At 48.1% G+C, this 13,038-nt stretch overlaps 1 pseudogene across 1 annotated transcript in view; it reads left to right on the plus strand.

The window, feature by feature from the left end:
• The first annotated feature begins 601 nt into the window (after nt 1-601).
• LOC146863645 (protein mab-21-like 3) overlaps nt 602-13,038 on the plus strand; it is a 116,404-nt pseudogene continuing 103,967 nt past the window's right edge. Inside the window, exons 1-2 of the transcript XR_014976555.1 lie at nt 602-1,148; nt 3,741-3,969. The product of XR_014976555.1 is annotated as a protein mab-21-like 3 (transcript). The remainder of the gene's footprint in view (nt 1,149-3,740; nt 3,970-13,038) is intronic.

The raw sequence follows: 13,038 nt of genomic DNA on the forward strand, positions 1-13,038 counted from the left end.
ACTTCGACCACTGATATATCGTGTTGAAGGATAGTGGGAACACCACACCAGTACAAAGTACCATACCTATGATATTATAAATTCCAATAAACTGTTGACTAGCAGGTAGCCCACTGTACAACCTGATTAATGAATCATTATCACACTGTTGTTAACAGGCACATTTTGTAAATATAGGACCTACATTTACAAACGTTACTGAGGATTCTGTATGGTCCCGTTATTTGCCAACTGTGTCCACTGGCGGACTCGGGCGGAGGAGGTCCATGCGGTAAGTCGTGAGGGGGTGACACCATGAGTTACCCGCACCGGGTGACAGCAACCCTAGTGACGCCACTGGTGGGTGGTCTGTGCGCCTCTATTGTATCACATTTGTCTGGCGGGCACTGGTGGGGGCCCGGAGCGGGCATTGCTTCCTTCGTCCCAGCTGCCCGGGAGAACATTCTGGAGCGCCACTGTGCATGGTGTCATCCTCGGACTAGGCATGGCTCCCGCAGTGCTTTTCGCTCATGCACTGTCCCCGCCCCTGGGCGTGGACGGGCGAGGCGCGGGTTATATGAACTGGGGACCGCTGTCGGCTCATTCCTGCAGGTGCCGAGAAGAGAGGTGTCTAATGTCTGTGCCAATCTTGGACATGAGCGCGCTGCACGGAAGCGGGGGCCCCCTGGCCCCTGGGGCGCTGGAGACCTTCCTGAAGGACCGAGTCCTGATCCGCAGGGAGGACACCTCCCGGGCCCTGAGAGGGGTGCTGGCAGCGGTGGAGCCCATCCTGAAGGAGGTCCGTGCCCAGGATCACCGGTTCTCCTCCGTCCCCCTGAGGTCCGGCAGCTACATCGAGGGGCTGAAGGTGTCCGAGCCCGACGAGTTCGACTTGCTGGTGGAGCTGAGCGGGGTCCCGGACCTCTCCTTGGCCCCGGCGTCCTCCCTGCTTGGGGTGAGTGAAAGCCCCCCCGATGCTTCCTTCCAGGCGGTGGTGCTCACCAAGAACGCAGGGGCGGACGGAGCGGGGACCGCGAGCCTGCAGGACTGGGTCACTCCCGTCTAATGGTTTTTTGGTTACAACTATGTCCTTGTGAACATGCTGATCCCTGGCCGAGTGATGGAGCGCTTCAAAGCGCTCGTCCGTGACGTCACCAGCTCCCGGGCAGGTAAGCGCGTCCGAGTCAAAGCCATGTGTAAAAGGCTTGCAGGCACCTGTCTGCATAGGTGCGATATTACCATGCTTACTGTTCTTAAAATTCTTTTGTTGTCACTTTATTACTGTTATAGTGTTGCGCAATACTTTAAGGCCTGACTGCTTTGGTGTCAAGCCACCAGCGGGTCAAACACAGGTTCTTTTAATGACTTTTTTTCTTCTCCCTGACAAGGATTGGGGCTGTTCCTAGAGAAGGGCTCCCCCGCCCCCCCCCCCCCTCAGCCGTGGGTTTGTTAATAGTGCTCGGACTGGAGGAATGAGAGGGCAGACTAGCTTTCGTTTTGAGGTCGAGCTTTCCAGACCTCTCGTTTCTACTTCTTTGTGGGGTTCAGCCCAGCCCACTGCTTCTAACTTGATCCTTTCAGTGTCCTTTGAAATCTCTTGCTTCCTTGTGGTTATTTTGCTATTTGTCCCTCCTTTCTCTGGGTCGTTCACTCCTTGGGGAGCAGAGCCTCCTTCCCCATGTCCCATTTAGCTAATGGAAAAGGGGCGCGTTTTCCTTGGTGTTAGAGCGCCCCCCAGGGGCGCCGGATGTTTCCAGTACAGGGCTCTAAATCTTGTCACCCGGCTCGGTGTCTGATTCCTAAAGAAGGTAGCGGCACGCTATGCCTAGTCCCTATGTGGTGTTGGGCATCTCAAAAAAAGTGTAAGGACTGTCCTCACACACCACCAGGCGTCATGCTTCACCATCGGCAGTCCTCGCTTTCCAAAAACCGCGTGTGATAGAGGGCGGGCCTTCACCTGGAGACAGGGAGGCACTTCTACAACTAAGCGGGGGCCCGTACTAGGAAGGTTACTGAGTGGTGTTAAAAATTGATGCAAAAACTACATGAAAATGTTAATTGCGCAGTATTTGCTCAATATTAAAACTAATAGAGGGGACTTAGGGGTGCAGTACCCCATCCCCATCAGTGTTGCCAACATGTTTCTGCCATCGTGGCCAGGAGGGTCCATGGCATTCATCAGGACGTGAGAAAATGGGCTCCTATCTAGTCTGTAAGAGACTAAGATGAACCCACTTAAGTCGGTTGACCTTTGTCAGACTCTACTGTGAGACTTCAAAACCCCGGATTAGGGGTAGGGATGTCCCATGGGAAGAAAAGGACTTGCCATGCGGGGAAGCAACGAGGACATCACGTAGGAGCATCGCGAGGGGCACACCTTGAGACAAGTGTGACTACAGGGGCCCCTCAAGTCCTTGTCTTCCCATGAGACAAGGGCGGGGGATTTTTTGCTCAACTGAAGCAACCTGTAACATGCCCTCGGACCAGAGTGCACATACTTTGCTGAGCTTCACCAGACATTTGCACAGACCTTTTTGATTGCTAAAACAAGGCAAACACATTAATGGTGTCAAATTTGTTTTGAGGGACTGTGTGTATTGTACCCACTATTGCCGTCACCGCACCCTTTCTTGGAGTAGCAACTTACTCAGCCCACCAGGCTTGCTTAACTGCAGTCCGATCTCAGATGCATACCTCCTGCTAACAGGCTGTGACCCTTGGTGCATGAACCAGCAATAGACCTAGTTTACTTTGTGTAGGAGAGTAGGATCTGCTCAGGGCCGGACTGGCATAAAGCCGCAGGGCAGCTACATGTGCACTGCTTACCTGGCAGCTAAGAGGCAATCGCATTCTTCCGTGGGAGACCGGATGCTGTCAGTAAATAAACGCAAAAAAAACCTTGGGGCAGGGTAGGGATACTCTGAGCCCTAGACTTGCTGCCGGTAAGGTCCCCCCCATCTGGGACCAAAACAGGTTTTTTGGGATTTTGCTGCAAATTTTGGATTTTGTTTAAACAGTTCTAGAAGTTTACTGGGAAAAAACAAAGGTTAATGTAATGTTATGGTTAGGTGAAATGCTCAGTGACAATGTAACATTTTAAATAAAAAAAAGGACAGAAATTCACCAATTATAATGATCTCAAACAACTATAACTCGTGCTCTATGGTAAGCAGAACTCCCGCCCTCGCCACGCATTGCTGATTACTGCACATACTACATTACGCATGACATCTTCTATGACATCATTGATAATATATCTGCAACATTTACAATGAAATGATAGACGAGAAAACTGTGCATGGTGAGGGCATGAGGGAATAGATATACACATATCATGACGGTAAGTTTACGTAGGTTAGCATAGATTTACTATACATAACTCCACCTCTGCGTACCTTGAAGATATATATATATATCACCAGATTCCGTAGAACAGCTTCAAAGCAGATACGGACCAGGTACTTCATGCAGAATTTTTATTCAGTGCAGTATGCCGCCATAACGTTTCGGCTCGTCCGAGCCTTGATCACATGACAATGTGACTGAGTTGGACCACAAGTTTTAAAGTAACAGTGCTGATTGGTAAGGGTTCAAAGTTCAAGCAACTGGGCGGTATATGTATATATATATATATCACGATGGTAAGTATATGTACATAAGTGATGAGTAGATGTATTTTTAATGGCATCTGGAATCTTTGAACGATTGTAACTTTACCTCCCCCCCCGCCCCCCCCCCGGCCGTACGTTTCTGCTGTGTAGGTTCAGTGACAGTCCGGCCGCTGCAGCAGGGGACACCCGCCCTCACACTCACGGTGACCTACTACAGGAAGGAGATCAGCGTGGACCTGGTGCCGGTCATCAAGAATCCCTTCAGTGAGTGGAGCATCCCATGGCCGCGTCCTGGACAGCCCTGGCCGTCTGCAGAGAAGATCCGTGAGATCAAGGACACTGGCGTGGACCTGGTGGCCAAGCACAACCTGTTCTGGAGGTAAGAGATGGACTGGACGTAGAATAACTTGAAAAGGATTCTTGCCTTTATGGGGGCCTGAGTCATGACATTGGTTCTCCATTGTTCTAGTTCCATGAGGAGGAAGGGGATGCAGCGTCCCCCCACTGCATAGAAAGATAAGTCTCTAGTGTCCAGCTCACTCCACTCTCTCCCTCACATTACCAACACAGTACCAGCCTATTGGCTTTGTTGGTGCTTAATGCACAAGGCACACATGCAGTTGGACAGAAAACAACATTCCTCAATCAAACGTGTAGGTGGCATAATATTGGGAATAACAGGTTAACGGTGGGGTTTGGACACGTCTGGTAGGACTTCAGATATGTCTGTTGTCCTCCTGACCCCGGTGTTCTCTCTCAAACACCTTCTACTGAACGAGGCATTCCAGGCCAAACCACCACAGCCTTCTTATCGTGGAGGAAGCTTTGTGTAAAGTGTGCACCTCTGTAGAAAAGTGGGGTATTCTGCAGTGAGGCTGCAGGGTCTTTGCTATGTCATACCTTCATGATACCCCAAATAGGTTCTTTGGATTCACGATAATAAATCCCTAGCTCATGTGTTAACCATGTCAGAGTATTAACATGGATGGTACGTAATCGACACAACTCGAAAGAAATCCAACACCAATTTATAAAAAGAAAGCAGATTTTAATATAATTTTAGACTCCAAAATAAATATAATTGTATGAGTATAACCGAAGGGATGGATTTTTAAAGGAAAAATAAATCAGTGCACTTTACTCCTGCAAAGCGTTAACGTTGTGGTCAATAGAGAAATGGACGAGTGGCAAACGGCCACTTGCAGGTCAAGCTCATGCGGCCACTTGGAAGGTTAAGGACCAGACCTGGACAGTCCATAGATTTTTTACCTGGATCGTACGGCCCATGTGCAGTGTTGTTGGGCCTGTCTGTTGTGTGGAACGGGAGCTCAGTGGGTGCTGGATTTGCTCTTCGATGGTGCTGGTAAGGAAGGGGATGCAAAATCTCAACAACGGGGGCCACTGGGGCGACAGGTTGAGGATGCTGTCAAGTTCCCTCGAGGCACAGCGTCGATCAAAGTAGGTGCTAGCTGGACTGGCCACTAACAAGCCTTGGTACTAGCAAACACAGCTGTCAATAATTTCGACATCCTGAAGTTCAGGGGAAATTGTAGCCACCTGAAACTTGCTGGAGGTTAGGTCTACATTTCCCACAATGCACTGGACTTTTTGGCAGTCCCTTGGCAGGCCCACTGGCCCATGATTCTTTGGTTCCGGGAGTGCGAGTTGCCTGTGGGGTGCAGGGGACTCGTACCTCTAGTCCAAGCGAGGTCTGGAGCTGCCTTTGGCTTGCAGAGGGGTTTCCCTTTCATTTAGAGCTGGTCTCTGGTCCGGGACGACTTGTGGTTGTGCAGTTGCAGGATGGTTGTAGCTGGTGCAGGTTATAGCACCTTTATTTTGTGAAGGTCCTGAAGTAGCCGTCACGGGTCTCTTCTTTGTCCTTTGTAACAGGTTCACCAAATACGAGGTTCTGGTGTCTGGGGTGCCCCTGAAAACCTACATTTATGGGTGTTAGGGGTGTTAAGGCTAATGGACAATGGGCTACTAACCCCAGTGCCTAATCTGCCCCGGAGGTGGCCACATATGGAGGAGTGTTTCGCATATTCTGCGCCTCGCTCTCCTAATCAGTGACAGCTGGTTAATTTTGAGAGTGATGTGGGCGCAGACGTCACTTATGACTCTCACTTAGCAAATAAGTAAGCCCGTTTCATACAATGAGTGTTCAGGGACAATGGTGTTCACCAATCTAGCAAATGTTTGTATGCATGTGGTATTTATGTAGCAAGATCCTACTCAAAAGGCAGCGGAGCGCTGTACAGGATCATAGCCAAACATAAAGTCAACAAATGATGAGAGAGGTAGCCAGATTGTAGATTGTTAATACATTATGATGTAGTGTTCTTTAAAGAGGTGTGTCTTCAACTGTTTCCTAAATCGCGGCAGCCTTGTGGCAGCCCTGATGGGTGCCTCTGTGGATAAAGTGTGCTACACTTCTTAGTCTGGAGTCTGATGGTGTCCTGGCTGCAGGTGTGGCGAGAGCCAGCATAGAGGGTGGACTTTTCAGCAAGATTGGTGGGAGTGCTTGTTGTAACAGCTTTCTAAATGATGCAGCTGGTGTTTAGCGTCTAGACACCTCAGGACATTCAAGCGCTATACAAATTCATAAAATCAATAAATCAAAAAACAACGGTATGGGTGAAAAAGATAGCCAGTGAAGTTCCATCCGGATAGGGGTGATGTGGGCGTATTTCTTCAGGCCATGGATGAAAAGTGGTGTGGCCTGTGGGATGCCCTTAAGGAGAGCCCATGTGCAGTCTGAGGTGCCATGGAGTAGGGCTTTGCTACCATCCAGATGTGAGAGCGCTAGGGCTTGAGCAGCAGTTCTGAAGGTGCTTAATGAAAATAAACAGTTTCACGTTTTTTAGACGAGAGAGCTGGTACCAGGCCTCCTCTGTTTTTGACGGTGAATGTAAGTGACATGGCATTCAGCGAAATTTGGGGTTGAATGCCTTCAGGGTTCATGCTATTGAGCCACGTTTGCTCTGTTTCTTGTTTGTTTTTCTGGGCAAATAACGGGAATTCTGTCTTGGCTGCATTCAGCTCCAGGTAGGCACTGGACATCCAGGCCTGGATGATATACAAGAATGTTTGAGGCACTGGATGTTTGAAGCAGAGGAGACTTTTATGTAATGACACCAATAGTAGCCTGACGACTGTACAATTTAAACCTGCATGTGGACATATCAAAAGAACCCTTTTTGACAGAAAGGGAACTTAATTAAAAAATATTACATCAGTCACCTCTAAGTAGGTTGTGTAACCCTCAAGGTATGGAAAGATAGTATTTAAAAGGGGAATATATGAGGATTTCTTATTGGCATTTTTCTACGGACGAAGCCCCGAAAGCTATTTTTGCCATGTATGGATGTATTTGTTCTCATGAGAGAACTGAAGTGCAGCCAATGTACAGCTTTTGCTACATTGGGCATGGGAAGCGCTACAGAAATGATTCATATACTGTCAATATTGATTAAAATCCAAGTCTGTGGTGAAGGTAGATTTGTTATAACTATACAGAAAAGGTAACTTTAAAAAAGTTAGATTTTACACCCCTGAAGGGTCAGGTGACTAATTAGCATTAGACTCCCTGCAGAAGACCTGCCAGTGCGGTCTTTGAACGGATGTGAAATATATGATATATTTCAATCAATCAATCAGTCGTTTGTTAAGTGCGACTACTCACCCGTAAGGGTCTCAAAGCGCTGGGGGGTGGGGGGGAGGTTAGCAGGCTCCAGTCCATCAAGGGGGGGTCTGTCGAGGAGCCAGGTTTTGAGGTTTCTTGAGAAGATGGGGAGCGATGTCTGTCTGAGGTGGAGCGGAAGGGCGTTCCAGGCTCTCAGATTGGACACGACCGCTTTGGCATGTCCAAGGAGGACGAGAAAGGCAGTTAAGGAGGGTCCAGGAACTCCACAAGCTTGAAACGGACCAAGTGGAGAACTGTACCTTAATTGTTTAGTGATAAGGAAAGCCTGGAGAAGTGGGGTCTCTTGGTCCCAAAATATATTTAGCTTACCGGGTTTAGTCTCAGTGGAGTTGAGAGCTGGCCTCTGAACCAGTTTGGAGTGGCTGAGAAGAAGGGGACTCCTCTTACCTTAGACACACCCCAAGGTGTGCCACAAGCATTCTTCAGGGTCAGAAAGTCTCTTCCATCTTGGATTTTGGGAATTGTAGACTGTGGGATAGTTTGCAATGAGGCCAACAGGATATCCTGTAAAACTGGGCATGTTTGCCCATGGGAACTTCTTGCCCATTGATCAGGAAGTGTTAATCGGTCACTCCAACTCACTGACTAGTGAATTAAACAAAGTTAGCACCTTACCCCTGGCTCCTGATATCATATTCTGGACCTATGGCACAACAGCAAAACACTACAGCTACTGTCAGTAACCTATGTGGAGACCTGAAGGCCTGGACCTGCTTTCGCTTGCACTCAGAACTAAGACGTGGCCTCCAATATTCACTTGGCTGACCTCCTGGGTGGCTACTGGGATAGCAAAAGCTGCAAAAGGATTTTTTCCTGGAGTGGCCAGTGCCCAGTCTTTAAATTTGAACTGGATTTTTTCTGAGGCATTTGCTATACTGTGTTGTGGCCCCTAAGTGCTATCCATGTTGTCCTGGCGGGGTTCAAGAAGACTAAGAGGAACTGCTATAGGAAGTCTGAATAGTTGGGACTTGGAACATTTTTGGAAGTCTTAAATCGCCAAAGCTTCAGTGGGACCTTGCGGCAAAGGTGTCCGATTTCAAAAGGACTTCATTTGATACAGCTTCAGGCTTGCCCCCGGAAGATTTCGAGGTCTAAATAAGAGACTGGGGTCCAAGATTACTAACATTTGGGTCAACGCAAATAATAAAAGTTGCAGCGCAGCTTCAAAAGGAGAGAGCTGGAATGAGCTATATCTACTAAGCGATGGCACATTCCTGCACTCTCAGTGCGCTGCCACACTGAGTGCTGCCTACCGCCAACACAGGGACCCTTGTGCCATGGTGCAAAGGTGTCTGCATTACAGGCATAATTGTTTTGTTCAGGTAGTGGCAGCTTCCTGCAGAAAAACAATCCTCGGATTCAGCATTTAGCCTTACCTCTCTGCTGCATTTTGACTTTTATAGGTTTGATCAGAATGAATCACTTGGAGTGTCTGGCCTATTTTCCATCACTGTCGGCCTGAATTTGAGGCTAGGTCCTGGCCAAAGCTATACCGTGATTTCAGATTAAAACATTACTTTTTCTTGGAGATTTTTGCCTCATAACTTTAAACATTCTTAAGGCTGACCCCCCTTATTGGAATTTTGTCATTTGGTGTCATTTGTCCTAATAAATATTTCTTAGTTTTTAGAAATTGGCTATTGGATGTCTATTGTGTTATGTTTAGTCTTTGGTGTTGCTAAATACTTAGCACATTTTTCTAAGTTAAACCTGTCTTCAACCAATGAATGTGGGTTTGACCTTACAGGATTTGGGGAGCTATTACTTGGTATGACTCACATCCTTCCGAACTATCAACCCATTTAGCCAAAGAAAAAGTAACATAACTGAATATGAATAGGGGAGCAAGAGCCAAGGTGGTTTATGTTGACCAAAGCTGCTTCATCTCTTTCATTGCTGTGTATATTCGGTGTTTCAAAATGATAAAGACCAAAACATCCTAGATTGCCCTTGTTGCCCTGGTACAGTTTAGTAGGTCTGCCAAATGCCAGGAATGATTATTACCCAACTTAATCCGGCTCTTTTTATCTACATTGGGAGGATGTAAGCCTGGGTTTACTCACTGGATTCAAACTTGTGATATGCAGGATACATAACAATCTCAATAGCACACGCTCAAACCCACTGAGCTAGCAAGTCTAAATTCTACTTGATGAATTCATGTGGAAAGGTTTGATGCTGGCAATAAACAAAGTATACTTTCAATTCCGGGAGGCACATTACCCCTAAATGCATTTACATGCAAGGGGCATAGGGGCGATGAGAGCATGTGCAAGCTGTGTCTGGAACACGAGGAATCTTACTCTCATATTTTATTTGTTTGTCCGGCATACCAAGCTCCACGTAAAAAATGGTTGCGCCCCTTATGTAAGAACATGGGTGTGAGGAGTAGTGCTACCGCCTTGAGAATACTGTTGACTGACACTGATCTCCCGTGTGTAATTGCGATTGCAACATTTTTGAGTTGGTCATGGTCAACCCGGGAAAGAAAAATTGGCAGAAATTGTCACGACCACTACAGCATCGCCAAATCAGTGTTTGTAAAGGACTAAATGATGCATTAATGGGTACGTGGGTATTACATAGTAAAGTGGTTGTTTCTATGTTAGCAGGTCTCAGTTTTTCTTACTAACTCAATTATCTACCCCTTATCCGTGACAAACATTAAATCTTGTTTCTAGTGTATTTGTCACTAGTGTCACATAAGGTCATGGGTTCTTAGCCCATTAGCCATGTTTACAAATGCTAACTGTATTATGTATTTTTAAAGGATTTTATCATAATAATTGCAATTTTTAAGATCTTTTTAATATGATTGTACTTTTAGATGTACTTGTTATGCTAAGATTCGTATTCATTTATGGAGGCAAATCGTCTCTTTTAGGATCTTAATTGATCAAAATAAAGATTGATCGAAAAAATAAAGTAGAATGTTTACAAACTCTAGCAGACAGAAGGGACAAGGGGACAAAGAGAGAGAGAGAGAAAGAGAAAGAGAAAGAGAGAGGCAGGAGGCAGGAAGTAGTTAGACGCAAGAGAAGGGGAACGGAGACAGACCCAAACAAAACCAAACAACCAAACAAAACCAAGAACCTTAGCTGAAGATATTGAGGTACTGGCATTTAAGCTCTCCTGTGCATTGTAAAAGGCTGTCTGGGAAGAGATATTAATTGTATCACTTGGCACCAATGAATATAATGACAATTCCTCTAAAATGTTTCTTATAAAAGGTGTATAGTTTACCAATCTTTCCTAAGTGTGCTGGCCTAAGGTCCCACCAAGGTGTCTACAAAGACATCTAAGTTAAAGATTGTTCAGGGTCCAACAACAAAGAGCCTTGTACATGTACTAAATTCAATGCTAGATGTCATCATGAGCCAGTGCAGGGCTCGTAGATGTGCTGAAACTTACTGACAGTGAGAGGGCCCTGGCAGCATCGTTATGGGGCCTTTGGTGCTGACCCAAGTGAATATTCTACCCTCAGGGTTTCATGAATGTGTTCAACGGTGTTTTCATATCTGTATGATAGTTGAACTTCACACCCAGGGTTTTAAATTTGAGGACACTTGAAGAACTCAGTGTCAGTAGAGCATGCACAGAACCAACCAACATCAACTCAGTTTTGGAGGAGTGAGGGATAGTTGTGACGTGTCCAAGACTAGAACATATTCTATAGCGTGTTTATGCTCTGACATCCATTTAAGCCTCTCTAGATAGAGGTGATGCTAGCTGGGTGTTAGCCACATAAATGTGGTGGCACACAGATTCCTGCAGCCTGCAAGCATGGTATGGAGTGACTGTGTGGATGTATTAAAAACAACCGTTTATTTGAGGAAAACCCTGATGGAACCCGGAGTGACCAACAGGAAATCCGGATCCAAGGGGCCGAGTGCTCGTTGCGTTTACCTTGGAGCCGCAAATCTTTCAAAAGCAGTTTGAACCACGAAATTGATGAAATGTGGGGCAGAGCATGTGCAAAAGGAACACATACAAGGGAGAGACACACTCAATCAATCAAACATTTGTAGAGCGCACTACATACCCGTGAGGGTCTCAAGGCGCTGGGGGGGCGATACTGAACGAACAGCCAGGTCTTGAGTAGCCTCCTGAAGGTCAGCAGGTCTTGGGTCTGTCGTAGGTTCAGTGGGAGGGTGTTCCAGGTCTTGGCGGCGAGGTGGGAGAAGGACCTCCCATCTTTGGTTGTTCTTCAGAGGCGCGGGACGGTGCGAGGTCGGCGGAGCTGGCGTTTGGGGATGTAGAAGGAAAGTCATTTGTTGAGGTAGGCTGGGCCGGTCTTGTGGAGTGCCTTGCATGCGTGGATGAGGAGCTTGAAGGATATCCTCTTGTTGACGGTCAGCCCTTGCAGGTTTCTCAGGTGGAGGATGAAGTGGCTGTGGCGTGGTACGTCGAGGATCAGTCGTGCCGAGGCGTTTTGGATGCGTTGCAGTCATTTGATGAGCTTGGTCGGGGCTCCCGCGTAGAGGGCGTTTCCGTAGTCGAATCTGCTGCTGACATGGGCCTGGGTGACTGTTCTTCTTGTATCTGTCGGGATCCACCTGTAGATCTTGCGGAGCATGCAGAGGGTGTTGAAGCAGGAGGAGGAGATGGCGTTGACTTGCTTGATCATGGAGAGCGTTGAGTTGAGGATGATTCCCAGGTTGCGTGTGTGGTTGGTGGGTGTCGGGGCTGCCCCCAGTGCCGTCGGCCACCAGGAGTCGTCCCAGGCTGAAGGGTTGGAGCCGAGGATGAGGACCTCCGTTTTGTCCGTGTTCAGCTTCAGTCAGCTGGTCTTCATCCAGTCGGCGACGGCCTTCATTCCTTCGTGGAGGTTGGCTTTGGCGGTGATGGTGTCCTTGGTGAGGGAGAGGATCAGTTGAGTGTCGTCGGCGTAGGAGATTATGTTGAGGTCATGCTGTCGGGCAACGTGTGCGAGCGGGGCCATGTAAATGTTGAACAGTGTCGGGCTGAGGGAGGAACCCTGGGGTACGCCGCAGATGATCTCGGAGGCTTCGGATCAGAATGGGGGGAGGAGGTTGCTCTGGGTTCTGCCGGAGAGGAAGGAGGTGGTCCATTCCAGGGCTTTGTCTCGGATCCCTACGGCATGGAGGGGTGCGTGTAGTGTGCGATGGCAGACGGTGTCGAAGGCGGCGGTGAGGTCCAGGAGGAGGAGGGCTGCGGTCTCACCGTTTTCCATCAGTATCCTGATGTCGTCGATGGCGGCGATGAGGGCGGTCTCTGTGCTGTGGTTGCTGCGGAACCCTGACTAGGAAGGGTCCAGGATTCTGTTTTCTTCGAGGTATCGGGTTAGCTGTCTGTTGACGATCTTCTCGATGACCTTGGCCGGAAACGGGAGCAGAGAGATGGGCCGGAAGTTCTTGAGGTCTCTAGGGTCTGCCTTGGGTTTTTTGAGTAGGGCATTGATCTCTGCATGTTTCCAGCTCTCTGGGAAGGTCACGGTCTCGAGGGAGAGATTGATGAAGTTGCGCAGGTGGGGTGCGATGGAGCTGCTGGCTTTGTTGAAGATGTGGTGCGGGAATGGGTCTAACGGGGAGCCGGAGTGGATTGTGCTCATGGTCTTGATGGTGTCATCGATGCTCACACTGGTCCAGGCTAGCAGGGGGTTGTGGTCGATGGTGTGCGGGGAGACTGTTGTGTTTCTGTCTGTTGGGGCTGTCTGGGTGTTGAAGCTGTCCTGAATATCTGCTATCTTGCAGTGGAAGAAAGTAGCGAGGGAGTCGCACAGGG

Source organism: Triturus cristatus, chromosome 2_1 (genome assembly GCF_964204655.1).
Source record: "Triturus cristatus chromosome 2_1, aTriCri1.1, whole genome shotgun sequence".
NCBI classification, from domain to species: domain Eukaryota; kingdom Metazoa; phylum Chordata; class Amphibia; order Caudata; family Salamandridae; genus Triturus; species Triturus cristatus.